Source organism: Copadichromis virginalis, linkage group LG19 (assembly GCF_057382275.1).
Source record: "Copadichromis virginalis isolate Kocher_CV1m ecotype Utaka linkage group LG19, C_Virginalis_male_GT1.1, whole genome shotgun sequence".
Classification (NCBI taxonomy): Eukaryota; Metazoa; Chordata; class Actinopteri; order Cichliformes; family Cichlidae; genus Copadichromis; species Copadichromis virginalis.
In genome coordinates, this window is record NC_140636.1 from 11,891,126 (window position 1) to 11,902,381 (window position 11,256).

Below are 11,256 nucleotides of genomic sequence, written 5' to 3' on the forward strand. Positions count from 1 at the left end.
AACGTTTAATTGAGATAGTGTGAGGTCAAGCGCAACTAGGGAAGTTTGCGCCCCCATTTCACTTTGATCCCCCAGATACCGCAGTTGAGCTTCTTCGCTGGCTCTAAAGCAACTAATGATAAAGATATTGTGGTTAAATTTGATGAAATGTGCTGGGGTGAGTCCAAAGCAAAGCGCTTTACACAAATAAATCTTTACGTGCAAGGCTGGAGGAACTGCTCACAGCGAAGTAATTACATTCACCGAGACTTCTGCCGCATTCTTTTGCTCCACAAGGTCAAAAGGCTTTGCAAAGCCTACGGGGGATCTTCAGATTGCAATTGTACACTTCCAAATCTCCACATTCATCAGGGCACTGAAATCCAAACTGAGTCAATGAGTATGTGAGTTGTCCTCCCAAACTAGAAAATACAAGCAGTGGTTTATTTCGACATACACTTTGCACAGCACTGTGGCTTTTAGGAACTCTTAGGTTGAGCCAATGCTCAAAAGCATTTATGTAACTAGAAATAAGAGGAGAAAGAAAACCTTGAGGGCATACTAGTGAATTAGGAGGTTCAAATTAGAGGCCTTTAAATTAGACTTACAATTTGCATACTGAGAACATTCGCAATCTAGTTATTTTGTGCTGGACTCACTGTTATCTCTGATCACATGACACGCTATTTCTTTTTTTTCTTCATCAATGACTCAGAGTATTTATGTCAATATTTAGGTTAGGTTATTTGGTGGAGCACCATTTCTTTGCTACTCTTAGATCTGTTTGGATCAGCTGCATTTGCACTATATTCTGCAGTAGCTTCCTAGTAGTTCAACTTCACCTGTGCTTATTCTACTACCGCTTTGGGGGCCGGCCTGCCTCCCTAAAGGTAAGTGGAAGCAGTTCAGAGTACTTTTACAACATAACTGCTCAGCAGCTTTGAAAGTAAGTGTGCCATAGTTCAGCTTCTTTCAGTGTGAAGTCAGTGGTTTACAACGCTATGCTTTTAGTGAAACACTGTCCAACACAGTGTTGGTCTTTGTGTACCTTTTAGAGCAGGTTTTATAATAACATTAGATTAGTCTATATTCTTAGAGGTGCAGCTCTGAATGGGCAAAATCTTGTGGTTAGGACGGAGGGAAGTCTTTTTTCTATACATGGCACCACCTTTCCACTCTCTGGTAAATCTTCCTAAAGGTGTTTTGCAGTCAGATGGTGGTTTTAATTTAAATGTTTGTTTTTGTCTTCCAAGCTTTAGCTTAACCTCCACCTTTCCTGTTAATTACTATTGTTACAAGGTGGTATAGTGGTGTGGTAGTGGTGCCGCTTCATGGCAAAAGCCAGTCCTGGGTTGAATATTCTTCTTTGCGGACTTTGCCTGTTCTTCCTATGCCTGCGTGGGTACTGCAGCATCCTCCCAAAGACATGCTAGTTAGGTTAACTGTTGATTTTAAATTGTCCATAGTTATGAATGTGATCGTGAATGGCTATCTGTCGATAGGAAGCTGGTAAGGTTAAGGAAGCTGTTTAACGGAACCTACTGGGTGTTAATTATTTTCATTTCCTTCCAGTTTAGGATCGCAGGTGGTTGGAGCCTATCCTAACCTACCATACAGCGAGAGGCAGGGTACACCCTTGACAGGCCTGTTGCGGGGGTAAAACAGAGAGACCCACAATCACTCACATTCACACCAGTGTCCAATTTAGACTCACCAGTTAATCCAACTCTACTAACTGCATGTGTTTGGACTATAAGAAGAAAAAAAAGTACGTGGAGAGAACCCATGCAGACACTGGGGGAATATTCACACAGAAAGGCCCTTGAACCCAGGACCCTCTTGCTGTGAGGCAAAAGTGCAACCCACTGCTCCACTGTGATGCAGTGGGTACTAATAGTTAATCAATATTTCTTACTGACAATAACAAACTAGAGAATGTCACCAGGCTTGTGATTTAAAAACATATTTGGTGACATTGTGACAAAAACATCTAAATCACGTTGGGCTAGTTCTTGCTATTGTACTCCCCAGAGACACATGTTTTCTTAAAAATCCCTTTTGTGCAGGCTTTGTAAACTCTGTCTGAACTTCTACGAACCTCTAACATACAGAGTGCCTTTCTTTTCTTTCTTTTTTTTTGCAGCGAGGCATCCTCAGGCATCCTTGCTTTGTTGGGATCAATAAAAAAAGGAAAAAGAGGCTCCCAGTGAAGCCCTCGCTTTGAAAATGCCAAATCAAGACACATCTGCAATCATGGTATCTACAAATGAAATACAATAGTTGTCCCAGTAGCTCAAGAATCATTACAGTTTGTAATTTGCAGACTATAATTGCATTTTGCAGGGGGGGTTTGCTTTCATTACTCCTGTTAAAGCCACATTTGACATGCCTGTGAAACAGAAAGGGATTTGTACAACTTCACAATGAAAAGGATATTAACTATTCAGTGGATTTGATGGCTGTTACGCTATAATGAGCCCAATTTTAGTAGGCAAATTGACAGCCGAAGCATTACATTTGTCCCAGTCCGGTGTCATTCCTACAGCCAATTCTCAGGACATCTGTAACACAGTGTTGCATAATGTGACACCTTGTTGAGCACTGAATTACCTTACTAAGAATCTCACAAGCAGCATTACTGATTCTGCTTTCATAAGATATTCAGCTGCACTACCCACATCTTCGCTTCGGCTTAAAAAATAATCAGCTGTTTATTTATTGAGACTTACAAAAAATAAATAAACAAATGCCAAGCAGTCCTACGTTCAGGGTCCGCCTGAAGTCAGCCGAATTGTAGTTTACATTAAAGCTGATCTAGGAAACAGGATATCTCTGACAGATATCCACAGCAGCGACCTCTCAGCAAAATTCCCTGCTGCCGAGTCTGAAAATCGCTGACTTACAGTACATTTAACTGTTATTTAGCATGGTAGGTTGACTCAGAACACATTCTAATTTACAACATTATGGCCTAAGGGAGAAACACGTTTACAGACACATACTCACAGCTACGGGCTGTGTAGCACGATAGAAGCATTATAATGTTAGCGGCCAAGCACGAACTCACTATAGTGTCATTTCAGGGCTTTTTGAAACAAAACAATTGTTCATGAGTAGCCGATCAATATTATTTGATATTTTCCTTTCCTTAAATTAAAGAAAATTTCACATTTACTCATGTGTGTAAGACCACAGTTTGATGTCAAACTTTTTCCTTCTTTACCTGAACCACAGTCCTTGTCTCAGAGCATAAAACATTTATTGAAGCCAGAGCCTTGAATTTTTTTAAAAACTATTATCACTTGTAGGTAAAGAAGTGCCTGCTCAGACATCATTTCTTCAGTTTGACAGTCTGTATGTTGCAGTGGAGGCTTCTACCTAAGAATGACTTCATGGCTTTCTTCACTGTACCTTGAGGTAAACGTGTTTCCTTAAACAGAAAAATGGGCGTGGTAATATGCAGATTGCAGTGTTTACAATGTCGACGACAGAAATGTGTCATGTGCACAGTTTGTGACTCAAATTTTTACACTGGCTCTTCTTTTTGTGAAAAACGTGGATGTTGTGATTCAAAAACATAAACTAAGATTTACAAATGTTTACATTGTGTAATTTGGAGAATTCACAAATGGGTGCACACACAAATGCAAAGTAATGTGAGGACATGTATAACATGTAAGACATGTTTTGTTTTTGGTTTTTTTTAATGAACTTACATGTTAAAACCAGATATAGTAATTGTTTACAGGCAACTTTTTAAGTTTGGTATTTTAGTATCAGAACTAATCTCTTGTATTTTTGCTTTGTATTTAGCTGATAGCAGAAAGCTGTTAACCTGTTGTTGAATTCAGATGACAAAATGCTGATAGTTCAGGAACAGCAGGCACTCTCTTAATAAGACTGTACAAAACTGTACTGCTGAGTAAAATTTGAGAAGGATGAGCACTGATACCAACTGTTTATTAGTCCTCAAGCAAACATTAATGTTGGTCTGTTGATACCAAACAATTGTAAGATGGCAATTGTCAGATGTAGTTATCCCAAATTAGCTGGATTATATCTATATTCAAAGTGGACAAGAGATTATTTAGCATATACTCGCTTCAGAGGATGAGCCACAGGGGTGTATGACCATGGTTTTCTTTCATCTGCACGCTCTGTTTTCCAAACAGAAGAATGGCCACCATATATTTAAATCATATATTAAACTTCATGTGCTACTGTATCATCTATATACAATGAAGTTGAAATAACAAAGGAATGTTCTGGAAACTCAGATGTCCCAGTTTTCAACTAGCAGCTGAACACAGGTTACATCTGTGGAGCTTTGTGAAGATACTCAAAACTCCACATCTACATGTGATGTGATGTGAACTGTGCATTTCAGGCAATTTGTGCACCTTTATTCATATTTCTGTTAGTGAGCAAAAAAGTTTTAGGCATTTGTACATAAAGGAACCTTTATGAAAGTGAAAACGATTAAATTTGTTGAACTGAAAAATCTGTTTGTAAATGATTATTGTTCATGGCAAGATCCTGTCATGGAAATCACTGCATGGCCTTCAAGGACACTTCCAGTCAACACAGTTTGCCGTGCCATCCGTATGCAAGTTTAAGCTCTGTTGTGCAAAGAAAAAACAATGTGTGAATATGGAAAAGTGGAAAACAGACAAATCAAAAATTTCATGAAACAAAAAATATGATAAAGAAGACCCATGAATGTTGAGCAGCTGTAACACAGAAAAACGGGACAACATTCCCCCCCCTAAAAAATGTCCAGCAGCTCGTCTCCTGTGTGCCCAGAGATTTACAGATCATTGTTAAAAGAAGAGGGGATACTCCACAGTGGTCAAAAAGACACTGTCCTAACATTTTTTTAGACAGGTGGCTGCTATCAAATATAAAATTAGCCAATACTTTTCTTAAAATGCTTTCCAAGTTATTTTTCTATTGTGAATAAAATATGAAATACTAGATTTGCTAATCATCATGTTCTGATCTTATATAGAGTTTACATATCTTCCCATTGCTTTTGGAATTGGGTTTGCATGTTAGTGCAGATGCACAATATAACTCTGCCAAACAATGCAGAGAAGCATGTGAGGTTTTAATCATAATAGCTCATCCATGTTTTCTTCCTTTGCACTTCCTTGTACAAACTGTAAAGTCCAGAAAGTTGGTGTTTCCTACTGTACCTGCAAACAAGAAACTGGTAAATGGATTAGTACTTACATAGCACTTCTCTAATCAATTAAAACTGCTTGTAGTAAGAAAACGCATTCAATGTGCTTTCTTACTACAAGCCTCATTCAACCACTCACACGTGTGTTTTTTTTCTTTTCTACACTAAACACCTTAACCTAACATTCACTCACCCACTGCTGTGGATATCATTGGGGGCAACTCTGGGGTTCAGTATCAAACCACAGACCTTCTGATTAGCAGACGTATAAAGCAACAGACTTCTTTCTTTTACTATCTACAAATTCCCTATAGCAGTAAGGACATATAAGGACATGTAAGGACATGGGCGACCGTGGCTCAGGGGGTTGGGAAGCGTATCTGTAACTGGAAGGTCGCCGGTTCGATCCCCGGGCTCTCTGTCCTGGTCGTTGTGTCCTTGGGCAAGACACTTTACCCTACTTGCCTACTGGTGTTGGCCAGAGGGGCCGATGGCGCGATATGGCAGCCTCGCTTCTGTCAGTCTGCCCCAGAGCAGCTGTGGCTACAACCGTAGCTTGCCTCCACCAGTGTGTGAATGTGAGAGTGAATGAATAGTGGCATTGTAAAGCGCTTTGGGTGCCTTGAAAAGCGCTATATAAATCCAATCCATCATTATATGACATATAAATGAGTGAGTGTAACTTTTCCCCCTATAATAAATAAAACTTTTTGAACCAGTTTTTTTGTCTTCTTCTTGTTGAACTGACACTACAGTATGTCAGAAAATGTCATGATATGAGACGTTTTTGATCAGATTCCCACTATGACATGCTGTCTTGCATAATCAGATGCTTACCCTCTGTTACCTGTAACATCTTCCGTTACTTCCTGTGCATAGGAGACAAAGATTCATGGAAATGTTTCGCTGGCAAACCAAAAAGCCTGACTGTTCTCAGATCCATTAGGCACCTCATTAGGCACAAACAGCCATGGGTTGCCTCAGCTTCACAAATGCTGCAGAGGCAAATTCATACATTTATGACAGTAAACAAGAATGTTTGCATCCCACTATTGTTCTTGAAAAATATTAGTACTGGATTAGGTACAGTCCTACTTCATCACAGCTTCGACCAAGCCAGCATTATGCTGGGTCAACAAACTGATTTAAATACTTGTCACTGATTATTTGATGCATTAGGTTGTTGGATGGGTGCCAGTGGCTTTATACACTTGTTTAAGTTATACAGAGCTTGATGTACTTAGACATAAACATACTGTAAAGTGGCCATGCTAAATGTTTAAAACACAACCACAGTTTTATTGGAATTTATGTTTTATTACCTTCATCAAAGAGGTTAACGTTTTTGGTAATGTTTGTGTGCATCTTTTAGAGTGGAGTCATATGTTAAGGTGGACTGTTAACAATCTTTTATAATTTGCCTTCAAGGTCAGCTTAATGACAAATAACAAAAGCCTGCAGTTTGCACTTCTTTTTACTGCACCACGAGCCTCTTAAGGTATGTTTGAAAAGACCAAAGAAAACAAAATGAATATATAATGATGACTATATGAATGAATATATAAAAACCACAATACCATTCCTTCAAAAGTAAATATTGTCCATAGAGTGAGCTTCCTTGTTGGAGGTTTGCACTCTCGGATTCCTTCTTGTCCTTTCTTTGGCATTTCCTTGGTATTGCTAAGAGTCAAGCTGCCAAATCATTGCTGTGTTAAAAGAAAAGCGCAAAAATGTAACAACTAAAAAAAGGTTAGTTCAAAAAGAATGTTCAGTCATCTGTCATGACACAGCAAATCATTTAGTGCCCAGAAACTCAGCAAGGTCAGCAGCTCGCGTATGAACTGGGAAGTCAAAGGTCCAATCTGGATGTGGACCAAAGTCTCCATGCTGATAAACCTGTGAGTAATGCCAGTGCCACCCAGCCAACAACCTAATGCATCAAGTGATCCATCACAATAGACACCTTGTGTGTAACCGCAAGATGCATACAGCACCTGACAAACAGTGAGATCGGAGTGGGATGAGCACTTCGTCCTCTTCTGTAGTCTTAAGTGGTCTGCTGCCAAATTAATATTTGTGAAAATAGACCTGTATTTACTAGAACTTTGTTACTATAGACGTCACAGAGGAGCCATACACTTTCTATACACTAATGCGCTGTGAGAAATTTCACATAAATGGATCTACCTGTAAACCAGTTGGTATTGTAGTATGAGATTCCAAAAGAATCCCCTCCTGACTGCCAATTACAGAACTTTCCAGATTTTATCTAATGGTTCATTCAGGCATACAATGCTCAGGGAAATACATTTGAACTTCATGCATCATAATGGAAGAATCCAACACAAGTGTTCCAATGGGGCAAGGTGAAAAAATTGAAAACAGATGCAAATCATCTGTTAAAATGCAACAGACATAGCTGTGCAGAATCCAACTGGGTATTTGCACTTTATTCTTTTCAGTGATGCAGTTTGCAGCAATAACCCCCACGCTTCAAACCAGCCTCCACAGTGTTAAATCTGCCTTGGTTTTCTGCATTGGCGAAACCTTGACTGTCTTGATGTGGTAACATCCCTCAGTTTGAATCTCCAGTCTGAAACAAGTGCAAGTATTTAACCTGCCTTTATCCACGTCTGTTATTCTATCATTAAACCTGCTGTCTGCTTTGAATTTTTCTCCTTGGCTGTGTATTTAAAAAGCTGGTAGCCCAAGCTTAGCGAGATATGGTCTGATAGCCTATTGAGAAGCACTTATAAGCACAAAGTTATAAACTGTGTGCTCTTCTCGAATCAGAATTTTGAGAATTTTTGCACAGGAGCATTTTTTTTGCCTATAAAGCTATAAAGTCCCAATTTCATTGCAAACATGAAAATCAGGGTACCTACACCAACCCCCTACCTAGGGATGGGTATCGTTTAGGTTTTATCCGATACCGGTGCCAAATCGGTACTTTTGAAACGGTGCCGGTGCTTAAACGGTGCTCGAACCGGTGCTTAAAGAATGGAGAACACAAACTTTGTCCAAAAACCTCTCATGTTCAGCTGTTTTTTTGTAAAAAGATAACAATGTTAGCCTTTTCTGCAGCTATGGGGCATATATGGTATCACTCTTGGCTGGAAGCAGTGCTTAAACAATGGAAAAAACACAAACTTTGTCCAAAAACCTCTCATGTTCAGCTGTTTCCCACTTTTTCTTTGGTCATTTTAGCCTTTTTTTCCAGGGTGAAGGGAGTATCTGCCATCAAACAAGAGGACAGCCGCATGTAGCTATGATGATGTTTGCTAGTTCACCTTACATGCATTAATGTAATAACGTGGTTAGCCTACTCAACGTAAATTACACACGAACAACATTAAGCTACTCACGCAGAGAAGAACGGCTGCTGCTGCATCATCATCCTCATCATTTCTGCTACACTGGCAGGGCTAGGGGCCAGGACTCTATTCTTCGGGTTTTTGGGGGATGTTGCTCCGGGTCCGATAACTGGCAACCCACCCGACGTGCACGGTGTGAGGTCTCGCAGCAAGCTATCAAATACGGCGCATTTCTGGGCTTTTAAAAAAAACGCTATGCGTCGCCAGGTGTTTCATCGGATTCGAGGTGTTACCTCCTTTGACAGTATCACAGTATCAGCTTAAAGCACTTGTTGCTGCTGAGTTTGCATATTTTGCTGTGAAGTACAGCCAGACTTTTGACCGCTTCGCCTTGGACATTTTTAATCTGTAGCTCTGCTCTAAAAGAACGTACGTACCTGGCCCCGCCTACTATCCTCGGAAACGTAAAATGATTGGCTAGAAGTGTATCACAGCTCAGGAAAAAAAAGCACCGAAATAAAGCACCGAAATGTGCGCTGCTTTTCGGTCTGGTTACTACCGTTTATGTCAGAACCGGTGCCATCATGGCACCGGACACCGGTACCCATCCCTACCCCTACCCCCCCAAAAAATAGCATTGCATTTGTCACAGCCAGACCCCAACCCAGGGCTCTAGACTAACTTTTTGCCATGGGCGTACCGGTACGCCTAACTTTTTAAAGTTAGGCGTACCGGCACAAATGTTAGGCGCACACAAATTTTATAATAATTTATATAATATAATGTGTTTTTCTGGATACACTGTGCTTTTTAAGCATTCAAAGATTGATGACACTGTGTCAGAGCACTGGCTATGAATTTCAGAAGGATCAGGCCTTAACTTAACAGAAAAGTTAGCAATAGTTCTTTTCCTATTACAGCTACATCCACTTCTGTTGTGCCTAGGCTGCTCACTAGGGCTGGGTATCATCACTGATTTCTATAATCCATTCGATTCCGGTTTTCAAAGTCCCGATTCGATTCAACTTAGCCTCAGACAGTCAGAAATATTATAATTCTGATCATTTATCAGTACTGACTTCATCAGAATTGTGAACATCACAGCAGATGCCTTTGTGTGAAAGTAACTGAGAATAAAACACAGAAAAACATGAAGGAGATTTTCCTTGTCTGGCTTTTTATAGCAGATAACCTTAAAAATATTCTACAATGTTCTGCATATAAAGTCTAAATTTCTTCAGTATTCAACAACAGAAAAAATAGGCTTTCTTGTCCGAGGTCATTTAAGTGAAAAAGAAAAGAAAAAGACAGCAGCCACAGCGCTGTAAACAACGGTAGACTGGTGGGCAATAAGCGAATTAATAATACAGAAAACAGAGATTGGAGACAGGAAACTGTTCTTGAAGTACAGAGAGAGATAGAGAGAGAGCTAGCTGTGCATGAAGTGTGATTTTAATAGTCGTGGAAGCAAAACAGCAAAATTCATGATGACATTGATCAAATGTGAAGCGCAGTTTGCTGCTTCTTTTGCTGCTGGCTCTGTGAATTTTGGTTGGAGAGAGACAAAACCTGCAGCTCAGAATCAGCGCAAAAAGACGTAATCACAGCGCGGACCGGACGCATCAGAATCGCTAAGCTCCGACAGCGTGTCCGTCTACGGGCCGTCGGGTGAGAAAGCCGAGAAAGACAAAGTTGATTCTGATGCGTTGATCCGTTCTGTGTTTACGTCTTTGTGTGAATCCGTGTACCTGCTCTCATACCTGCTGTTTGGTTGTTGTTGAAATGGTTTTGTGAGCTTTAATCTGAGAATCTGGCGTTTCTGGCAAAACACAGTTATATTTAAAAGTCGATTCAGGATTTAATGAATTGATATCGCTTTATTCAAGCTACTCACCTCCCACTTCCACCTGCACTTTCAACTGGACCATGGCCAATCAGAGAGGTCCCGCCCCTTACTATCTCTGATTGGTTTAGTCCACGATAGGGGCATAATGTGTGTCTGTTGTTGACCACAGTGAAGGTTGCAGATTTTTTTTTTTTTTTTGCTACCCGAAACGTCGGTCGCACAGATGCAACCAAATATTTTTTTTAGTCGCACCACTGAAAAATTTGGTCGCATTTGCAACCAAATTGGTCGCACTCTAGAGCCCTGCAACCTCTTTCAGGGTGCCAGATCAAGACTGCGATGTTCATAGTTTCTGGGCAAGGCAGAGCCAGGGAAGATGAATAAATCAATCAGATGTCACAAACATCAGTGGAACACCAACGCATTCATTCAGCAGCAGTCAGCTCCATTTCCACACAGAACGTTTGCTTTGGAGATTCAGGAACACAAAGAGTGGCAGTGTGGTGATGCACATGAAGCCATGCATTTTTAAAAATGCAGCAGCCCTGTTTTGCAACGGATGACAAGAAATTTCTTCACCTATTCTCCTGCAGATTTTATGATATTTTAAATAAGGTTTGGGGGAAAAAAACATACAAGAGGAAATGTACTCAGCAACACTCCTGAAATCTTTTTCTCCAAGTTACTTCGACACTAAAAAGCATTAATTATAAACAGGACTGGCAAGATGGCGCCTGTGTTTGGCTGTGCCGCTGCCTTCGTCCGTGTGTTTGTTTACTTTATATGTTATGCAAATGTTCTTGCTTCAGTCTTGTCCGGTGTCATCTCCCTTCGGATTTATGATCGCCAGGCGTTACTGGCGATCAAATCTGCTATGGATAACTTTCAGAGTCAACAATACGACGTTGTTTTCCCACCGCCGCTTGAGCGCGACG